This window comes from Hyalella azteca, unplaced genomic scaffold (genome assembly GCF_000764305.2).
Source record: "Hyalella azteca isolate HAZT.00-mixed unplaced genomic scaffold, Hazt_2.0.2 contig7236, whole genome shotgun sequence".
Classification (NCBI taxonomy): domain Eukaryota; kingdom Metazoa; phylum Arthropoda; class Malacostraca; order Amphipoda; family Hyalellidae; genus Hyalella; species Hyalella azteca.
The window spans coordinates 203,673-214,304 of NW_025937364.1; the positions used below are offsets into that span (position 1 = coordinate 203,673).

General features: G+C 38.5%; 1 protein-coding gene across 1 annotated transcript in view; it reads right to left on the reverse strand.

Annotated features, from left to right (window-relative positions):
• LOC108672472 overlaps positions 1-5,337 on the reverse strand; it is a 28,126-nt gene extending 22,789 nt beyond the window's left edge. The window contains exon 1 of the mRNA XM_018160137.2: positions 5,046-5,337. The gene's annotated coding sequence lies outside the window, so the exon portion shown is untranslated. The remainder of the gene's footprint in view (positions 1-5,045) is intronic.
• Positions 5,338-10,632: the final 5,295 nt, after the last annotated feature.

Consider the following 10,632-nt stretch of genomic DNA (forward strand, 5'->3'; position numbering starts at 1 on the left):
CTGTGACTCATAGCGAAGATGCTCAAATACCGCAACTTTCGAATGCACTCAAGTGAATGGGTAGAAAACGTAAGCAATGCCAACGCCTCAAACAGTCACATAATAAAGCAAATAAATGTAACGTACTTGAGATGGTATCCACCTGTACATTATCAATGACGATATCTTAGATTACAAACATCTGCTTCATCAAACGAAAGGAACAAAATTTAGTAGACCGAACCTGTATGGTTAGGCTAGAATATACTTCAAGCTACTTGAGAACAAGATTCTGCATTATTGATTTTTTTAAACAAGGTATTTTCATTCTGAGTTTAATGCAAAGGTACAGCACGCTATTTAGGAAACAGCATGGAGGTATAACCTTGAGAGTCTCAAAGACGGCTTGTTTCTGAACGTCTTCCTGTAAGACGCAAGGGGGTTTACTGCAACGTGCAGCACAACAGCATTGAGGAAGTGTCTAAATCGCCACTCAAAAACAGCGTCGCGGCTATAGAATAAAACTTATGAAGCACACAATGTTTTAAATTAAAATGCATATTTAAAGTTTAATACTTGGTAATAAAATAAGATTTAACTCTAAAAATAAAGCTTCAGTCTTTGAGCCAAGGGGAAAAAATGAAAAAATACACTATTAAAATAATTCACTATCACATCTGTTAGCGTATTTCAAAATACAACAAAAATACACTGAAAAAATACACTAACACAGTAACACTATTGTCGATTGGATCACTCTATGATTACGGACCCATTCTTTTAATGGCATGCGAAATAACACAGCATAACACAAAAGAAAATAAGTCTAATTTGAAAATACAAAAACGTCAGTTAGCGTCTAAGACAACATTTGCAACAAGTTATATATGATCATACCGAGTAAATAAAAAAAAACAAAGCAGATTGAGTACAACGTTAAGTACTGCAGCATCAGCATGGCCATATCGAAAGTTTCGTCGTAATAACATTTTATAAGCAAGGCTAAAGTTGGACATGTCGCAATATGCGGTAATTCATAAGCAGTGATTATTGTGCAGAACGACTGAGAGCACGAGACAAGGCCGTGGTGTAAAGCATACATAATTTAGCGAAAAAATTTTTGTGTGAACATGTCACCATTACGGAAAAATATAAGTAACTTATGGCTAGTAGAGTTACCTATACATCAATGCTAAGATATGGGAACAGAAAGCCAAATTGTAAAAAACTATCTTTAATAACAAAATGCACAGATGCATTTTAGTAACATATATACATGGGTTGGACAAAATAAGGGAAACCCCTCATATTTTGATATCGTAATATTTGAACATGTTATAAACAATGAAAATATGACATATTTTTACGTTTCATTTTTTATTGTTGCTTGTATTTTACCCTTGCAAAAATATTTTTGATAAATTTTTGTATCTATAACCAAACCTATAACCTATAAATGCTATAACCTCAATGACATTCAAAGAGGCCAAAATGTTGTCACTCTGCACCAACAATTGGTGCCCCATACGGGCATACAATCTTCCCGAATGCTTGACGTTTCTAGAGGAACTGTCTCATAAGTAATGACTACTTTTGAAAGAGAAGGAAAAGCGTCCTCAGCACAGTACAGGTTTGGCCGAATGTCGAAGTTGTCTCATAGATACCGTCGGTACCTAAATCGAATTGTGAGGGACAATCGAAACAGCACGGCTGTTGAAATTCCTGCAGGCCTCATTGGACACCTATATAACAGAACCCAGTTTCCATAAAGACTGTCCGCTGAGAGCTGCACAAATCTGTATTCTATGGAAGAGCTGCAATTAAAAAACCTCTGCTGGTTTCAAATACAAATGCTTCAAAGCGTTCATAGTGGCGTAAAACCCTCAAGAGTTGTTCTCTCGGGCAGTGGAAAAATGTGATTTTCTCTGACGAATCATCGTTTACACTTTACTTTATTTCCAACCTCTGACCGAGTTTACGTTTGGAAACAGCCGAAAGAGTCATTAAATCCCGACTGCCTCTTCGCAACTGTAAAACATGGCGGGGGATCTGTGATGATTTGGGGTACTATTTTTTGGATATCCGGCGGACCAATGATTTCCCTTCATGGAAGAATCAACAGCCGTGACTATTTAGGAATTTTGAAAGATCAAGTTCATCCAATGGCTCCAGCACTGTTTCCTGAGGGGAACGCCATCTTTCAAGATGATAATGCCCCAACCGATACAGCTGGAATTGTTACAAAATGGCACGAGGAACATTCTAATGCAGTAGAGCATCTCATTTGGCCATCAAAATCACCAGACCCGAGTATTATCGAGCATTTTTGATTTTAGAAATGAAAGAACGAAATCGATTCCCGCCGATATCGTCTTAATTTAAAAGATCTGGAACGAGTTTCAACAGAAGAATGGGTTAAAATTTCTTTTGAAACAATCCACAATTTGAATGAATCAATACCTCGGATAATTGAAGTTGTAATTGTCACATAAGGCGCACCTACACCGTATCAAAATATATTTTATGGATTTCTAAGGTGTTTTCCTCATTTCGTCTATCACTCTATCCCCTGTATATACGTATACTTGTCCGCGAGCTTGTAAAGCAGCTAGGTACTTTATCGCAGTTGTTGATCCCATAGCCTACATATCACTCGGGTAACCATTGTACAGGATGTGGTATACAGATATCGCTGCATATGGAACACAGCAATGCTAAGTAGGCAAGAGTAAAGTGCCGCAACACTAACGTTCATCACTTTCACGCACATCTGGAATAATAAAATCAAATATATGTGACACGTACTAGAACTGAAACTCGACAAAATATTTAATAAGAACAACGATAAAAAGATAAAATCTAGTTGGTACGAGAAAAAAAATCTCAACTATCGTAAACATAAACGAAAATAACGTAAGAAAGTCTAGAGAAATGCTGTCTTATTAACGTAAGAAAGTTAAGTTGCCACTCAACCAAGTCAGGAATATCAGGTTAAAGGACAAATGGCAATGCTCTTATTTCTGATCATATACGCGTGTATAGTGATATATTACGTATATGCGATACTTTATAAAAGCTGAATTAAATTGCACGGTATCCACCTAATTCGCATATCAATTCATTTGGGCCAATCGCAAGCAGTTTTAGCTTGAAAAGCTTAGAATTATGCCAGAATAATTAATTTTAGGGTTACTCGTGGATATTTTAATATGAACAAATGCATGAAATTATATTTTTTCCATGCATTACTAAAAAATAACATACTCTGTTGAGTCGACCATCAAACACATCAAGAAAACTACCTCGAGCGTCGTGCGGAACAGAACAGTCACCCTCGACACGACTACGAAGACACGCTTCCTGTGACGTGTTCAGTGTTCACGAACCCCGGCAAACGCGTGAAATGCGGCGAACAAAGCCTCATCTCACCGAAAATATCGCCTTAGGTCAGACAACGAAGCGGGATACGATTTAGACAGAGCTTTATCAGTTCTCCTGATGAACTATCAACGTTGTCAACTGTCTATAGCACGAGGCAATTCGGGCAATGAGAGATTATACGAACTATTATAAAAAGAATCGGGCGCAGAATCGCATGAGAAAGTGAAAACTTGTGGCAGCGCATCACAGTCTTCGAAAATTTCGAAGTATTTTGTACGAAAAAATACTAAAAAGTAAAAAAAAATAACAGGGATTCCGTGCTCTTTAGCGGCGCACAAGCTCGACGCATCAGTTCCTTCGTTGTAAGATATCGTGGGAAGGCTGTTGGTCGTTCTCATACGTACTTGATCGAAAGTTTGAGGATGAAATCGTCCCTGAGAGTATATAAGCGATCACGTCAGCAGCGAATCTCATAAATGCAGGCTCAAGGCTGACTCATCAGTTATACCTGACGCTGCATAATTTGCTGTAGCCGCATAAGTGACACAAAATGATAGGATCGATAAAATGGCCGATTCACTTTTTTAATTAGAAAACAATTACAAGAGTAAACAGCTCAAGTCGCAGAGCATGAGATGTGGTATTTGAGCGTGGTACAAAACTTCTAGTAACCCTTGTCTTGGCACTGAATGAAGTGGAAACGCTTCAAATGGAGTTGTCGAGCGAGCGCGAATTGCTACAGTTTATCACTATCAGCAGTTGATAGTGGTACAAGATAGACCGATAAAATACAAGTAACAAGACTACAACACACAAGTCGGTTGCGATCACATTACCCATGTTAAAACAGTCCGACAGATTCGGTATATTTTGTAGGGAACGCATAACCCAATATGACAATTTCTCTCACAGACAATAGTATAGGGGCTTAAGCTATCAATTTAGAAAATACGAGCCACAATCGCGCATGGTTGATCCAAGTTTAAAGTTTTCATAGTGAGCGCGGCCGGCAATACATATCTACGTATCGGTGAAGAATAAAACTTAATACCGTTAGTAGATAAATTCTACACACCAATAATTCATAGAAAACACCTGTATTCTTGATTTCAGCAGGCTACATCAATGACAAAGGTTTAAAAATGCCATCACGCTTATTATCCCGCATCCGCCTTCCATACCGCAGGTAAAAGCAAGCACCTGCAAACTTAACTCAAGTTAATATGACTAAGAATATGTTGAAGCTCCAATTCTCTTCTTGTCAAATGCAGAAAATTCGTGTCCCCGTACATCAACTTATTTTATCGACGAGAGCTGCAAGAGCAAAGTTTGTTGGGTCCATTTAAGAATATATGTTATAAACAAGCACCACAGCGAATTCCTACGCATTTTAGTAACTAAAACGTCCAAAGACTTAATAAAATGGCACATGGTCGCAGGTAGGTAGGTATGATATATTATTTGGTCATGAATAAACGACAATTCAAGCAGCCAGTTGCTCGAATTTTCATATCACATTTCTCTCTAAAATTAAACTCGGTTAAATTAATATTAAAATGGCGAGGAAACAAAAAATTTGGAATTATTAGGCGTGAATGAATTAGACGCTGCCTTCAAGAGAGTGCGAAAGGACAGGTTGTAACATGTATTAATTCAACCATGGGTTGTAAGTTGTAACGACTCACCGTTTTATTTCTCGGAGACCGCCGCAGCTGTTAACTAACTCTTCTTGAACTTTTGTTTATTCGAGTTATTAAACAGTTGCGGTGATGCAAATACCTTAAGGCTACTGTGGTACACAAACTATAATGAATGTGTTGGCATTCAATCAGGCAATACAAATTATCGGGTTCAATTCTTGGGTAGAGTAGTTATGTTTGGAATTTCCGTTGTACCTACCACCTAACTTGTACGTCACTCTGGACGCCAAGAGTGAACTGCAAAGAGCTAAAGCGGCGACCTACACCCACTTACACGGCTGGGTTGACACTGAAAGTTGGTCGGCAGGCACAGTGTTGCCAGGTTTTTTCTTGGCGAGAATACCAGATTGCCTAGCTCAAAATACCAGAAATATGCCAGAAATTCTATCGTTCAAAAACAGACTAATACCTCCAAATTTAATAAAACTATTCGTCAGAAACGTTAGTTAGAAAAAAATTATCTTATGTACTGTGCAGTTATCTGGCTTGACGATAATTAGCCAAATTGAACACGTTATATTTTTTCCCCTCTGTTTGGAAAATTTTGACACTTTTCTTTTCCTGTGTTTGATTACATTGACACTTTTTCCTTTTTTATCAGTGTCATTGTGGCACTTTTTTCCTCTTCCCTCAACATGAGCAAGCCACGGAAACAGGTCATCTTCATTTTGCTTATTTTCGTACATGCTTGCATATTGCATTAATCTAACATTTCTGGTGTGATCACTTGTTGCGGTTGAGCAGATAGATTTTGGTCCGAATAAGGGACTCCAGTACAGTAGTTGACATTTTATTCCGTTGCTTGTTTTTCACATAGGTGACTTGTGAGAACACTTGCACCACAAATGCTTTGGAGACAAGTCAAAGTAGACAAGTGATGCAGTAGGCAGCCATTTCCCTGAATGGATGATAATTGTCAAGATCAGTGAAATGTTGAATGGCACCCCAGAATTCAAGTGGCACTCCAATAAGTGGCACTCGAGAATTCAAAACCAACAAACAAAAATGGTGGAGCTTGCGTCGCAGAGATCGTTTCGACATCCTCACTCGTCCTAGGCCATATCATCAGTTCATCACTGATCAGTAATCAATCGAGGATCATCACTTTCGTGCTCATATTGCACTAAGCACTTGTGTTAAATGTTAACAATTAAATTGGGGTTATTTTATCAAGCGGTAAACTTGCGGTTCCAAAAATGGCGGGAAACCTCTAGTCGCGCCACTCTGATGGTAATCTATATAATCCACGCCTACGTTGGAGGAAATTCAAACTTCAGCAGAGGTGGAACTTAATGCAGTAAATTTGCAGTAAGTCAGAAAATACCAGAAAAATACCAGATTTAGGCAAATATACCAGATCTAAAATGTTCATACCAGACACCTTCTGAAAATACCAGATTTGTGAAATCTGGTATAGAAATATACCATCTGGCAACGCTGGGCAGGCAGCAAGAGCGGCACAGCCAGGGACTGAGGCAGAAACAGCAACGCAGGGATAATGGCCGCTAGGTTAGTCCTATTTACATTACTAAATGATGTGATTGATGTCATAGATATTATTAAATAGTGCAGCCCGAGTAATCCCTCGTTGCTAACATAGTAGAATATCGCAAAAAGATTATGATCCTAAGTAAATGAATCAATATATTCATGAGCTTGATGCCTGCAGCCATAATTGTAAAAGCGACCGTGCGGATGTGAATAATGATCAGATATTATTTTAATTATATGCGCAGGTTGTAAACCGCATAAACAGTGCGTGGTATTCATAAATCATTTTGCATCTCATAATTTTAATGAAGAAACCTAAATCGTAGGCATAATAATAGAACTTGCAGTACCCGGTCCTAGGGTGTTGGAGTCTTCGAAACTCCAATCCACAAATATAATTCAGTAGCCTAGTATGAAGATGTTTACAAGTAGTCTGTTGTTTGCTTACGAGAAAATTTGTATCACTAATTTTCATTAATACGCTTAAACATTCAATGGAACGTACAATAAATGTCAGGACTGAGTTATTATTATTGAAAGAGTTAAAAGCTTGCATAACAGGATTGGAAGTGTGTTCCAACATCGAAACGTTTAGAATATTTGCAATCTAATTAAGGATGACTGTCTATTGTTACAAATGTGTCCTGATGGGCTTGTAGATTGAACATGCAAATGTAATAACAGGTGTTTAAGACGTTGCTCGAATGGCTCAACTCCCAGCGAAAACATTCAAACTTGACTTCAATGCGATGTCAGTTTTGCTATGAAATTAAGCATGGGCTGGACATTATTCTTTTGCTAAGAGAATAAAGGGAAAGGTGCGTAACGAAGAAAGACTTGGGATACTCGTACGTCTGATGTGAAGCATTACTGGTGATTGGGAGAAAAGTGTCCGATACGAAGCACTCGAGATACGGGGGAAAATCTCCGATACGAATAACTCCAGATAAGCCGAGCTTTGTCTTGTCGGCATCTTTTGTCGCCAGCAAGTGACGTCGTCAATCTTGTCGACATCAATTGACATCTTCCGGTACACATCGCGGTGAAACACTATTCTCTTCGCGACTATTCGACTTGGAATTCTGAGTGGTTCATTCTTTGTTGAAGTTTAAAATTTACGCTTTCATGCAGAAATTGTACAGTGCGTAATGCAGGGCTTGGGAAATGTTCGTGTGTTGGACGAAGTGGAATAAGATAACAATTCTTATTGAAAATCAATTGTTCACATTCCAAGTAAAATTGCCTACATTTTCTCCGGAAGCGAAAGATAATTCCTGATAAATTAATTTATTTGTTTATAATTTATATTTACGAAGCGCTTATACACCTCAATTTGTGCTCTTTGAGTTAAAACAATAACTTCTCAATCTCAGCGACTCTTCATCAGAAAGGAATATGAGAAAGTTAACGCCTGGCTTTTTAACAACCAATAACAAATGGTATGAAGATGACATGAGCTCAACCATTGTCTCCACTCGTAGCAAATTTAAAAAGCCCGACCGAATTTACAGACAAAATTTCTTACATTATGGCGATGCTACAAGTTTTTTACTTTATTGCAGAGTTGACATTCAATTATTTCAATAATCGTCTGCCATCGCTAGATTGATAGCGTAGTGGTTTTCATCAGTGATTCATTTGCCAGCATTCATCAGTGATTCATTTGCTAGCATCCATTCAGTGATTCATTTGCTAGCACTCATTAGGAAGCGGAAACTCCTTTCAGTTGTTAAACTCTTCTCTGGCCCCATCGATATGCAAATTATGTTGAAAAATTTCCTTCTTATGAAGTTAATTGGGAAAGTCTATAGCGGCTTCTTGTCTCTTATATAGCGGACGATTACGTTAGAGCTCGGTTAAAAATAATGTTTTACTCTGTATACATTTTTGCAACAGGTATGAAATTTTATCAATACACCGAAAGTTATTATCTGCTTTATTTATTTTTTAGCATGGAGTTGTATTTAACGCAATGGATAATGGCAATCGTACTAAATTTCGAATCACTTATGTTGCCAAGTAATTTAATGGTATATTGTACGATTCCAAACAGAGTGCACCAAGGATGTTGCACCGGTTCATCGCGCAGGCTATTTTTAAGTCAAACCGCTTTTCATCAATGGAACTGGTAACACTTCTGGTCAAAAGTAACACAAGACTTGTCGCAAGTTCTTTAGCACCTTTCAGAGGAAGTGTCCATCCGAAGAGCCCAACGAAACTTGGGTTCGATCTTCCCTTGGGAAATGTTATCACTCTGAATCTTCTATTGGAATGTTCAAATGCATCTCTGTTCTTAAAATCCTCTCTATAAAAATATACTCCGTTTCTAGATCGAAGTAAGACAGACGTGTGTCCACCCGCAAACACAACAATTAAGCAGCGACTTGAGTTTGCTGCGTAGATCGGTCGCATCGATAACAGAGCTGAGCAAAGAAGCATTTGGTATCAATTGGCGATCTGTTAGCCGTGCTCCTCTACACTTGTAATATTACTGAACTATATTTGTTCAGCTGCGCTCTTATATAAACGAGTCCGAGTGTGTAAAACAACTAGCAAAGTGCACGGACGACACAATCACAATATAGTCTCGGGCTGAAATGGAGTAACTTCAAATGGTTTCACTGCACGAGTCGATGTACGAATAACAAATATGAAATGTGTTGAGGTCTCAGTAATGTGCATAGGCTGATAGTAAGCACGACCTGCTGATGCACTTTAAATTGGCACAGTTGCTTAGTTATGAACACACAAATAGCACATGAATCAGGAATCCACACTTTATCAATTTCATAGCACAGAATAGCACAGAATGATATTTGTGCTGCTTTGGTGTCAATGTGCTGCATTTAATTATCTCATGATCTTTTTTGAGAACACGTCGGGAACATTTAATTGAAGACATCTTAGTTTAGACTTCGTTGGATTTGTCTTGTTTGCATAGAATCCTGAATTCACTTCAAGTTAAAACTATTATTCTTTTCAGATTCCTTCAGCAGCGACTTCAACACCGGAACATGGACAAAAGAACATCGTAGAGTTATGGTGATCGAGCTGATGAAGCGGTCATCAGCAGCACATATGCGGGTGCCTTGCAAACCGTCACTCTTAGATTACAATGTAAGAGGGGGGTGAGGCTGCGTGATAACCGCACTTGGCTTATACCCTAACAAAATTTAGATCGTCGCCCCAGCTTCTGGTAATCCAAATCAGACGCTGCCGCGCCTGTAAATTTTCACTGGGTAGTTCTCCGGTGCCGCTGTTTCAAAGGCGAGACACATTAAAAAGTCTTCATATGATATCGCGCTCAATTACGACGACTGTACACAAAAGTGTGTTGTATAGCAGTAAGTTATGTCCGGAGTATGTGCGAGTGCACAAGAACAGTAACAGGCAAAAATCCGTTTGTTGATAATTGAGTAAGCAGGCAGTACGATTTGAGGGGAAAATAAATTTGATATTCGGGAAAGTTGGGAATTTTCGGCGTCCAATTAATGCATCTGGAAACATTATTTTAATCATTGGACTATCCAGAAAATAAGGGATTGTGCGAGCTTCACACTCTGCTACGGCTTGCGTAAACTGTGACCAACCGCGCCCTGAGGAACAGAAGAATTATAATTTCGCTTTCCCACTTCTGACATCATCTGGGAGAGAAAATCTGAAGCTGGATGTCATTCTTCAGAACTCAGTTGACAATAGTTGTGATATTTTTACTGAGAAATGATTGCACTCGCTTCAATTTTGTACGGGCTATAAGTTGTCAGGTCGGAATAAAATAGAGAGTAACTACAATGCAGATATTTTTTAAGAATTTCTGTCGCAGTGTAAATTAGTACACATCGGGTTCGGCTACGCTGTTCTTTCTGCAAGCAGAAAGGTCAGTGGGCTGCGACGAATGCTGCATGCGAGCATGCCGTGTGTCGAGTGATGTGTCGCAAGACCTGCCTTACTACTAAACATTTATGATTGACCTTCCTAAAATTATTGCTAATTAATACTGTGAAAGATTAATTTTATAAAGATTGGTTGGCCTAATACATGACTACAACCGGATTAGCATATGTTTAGTCTTAAAATGCCT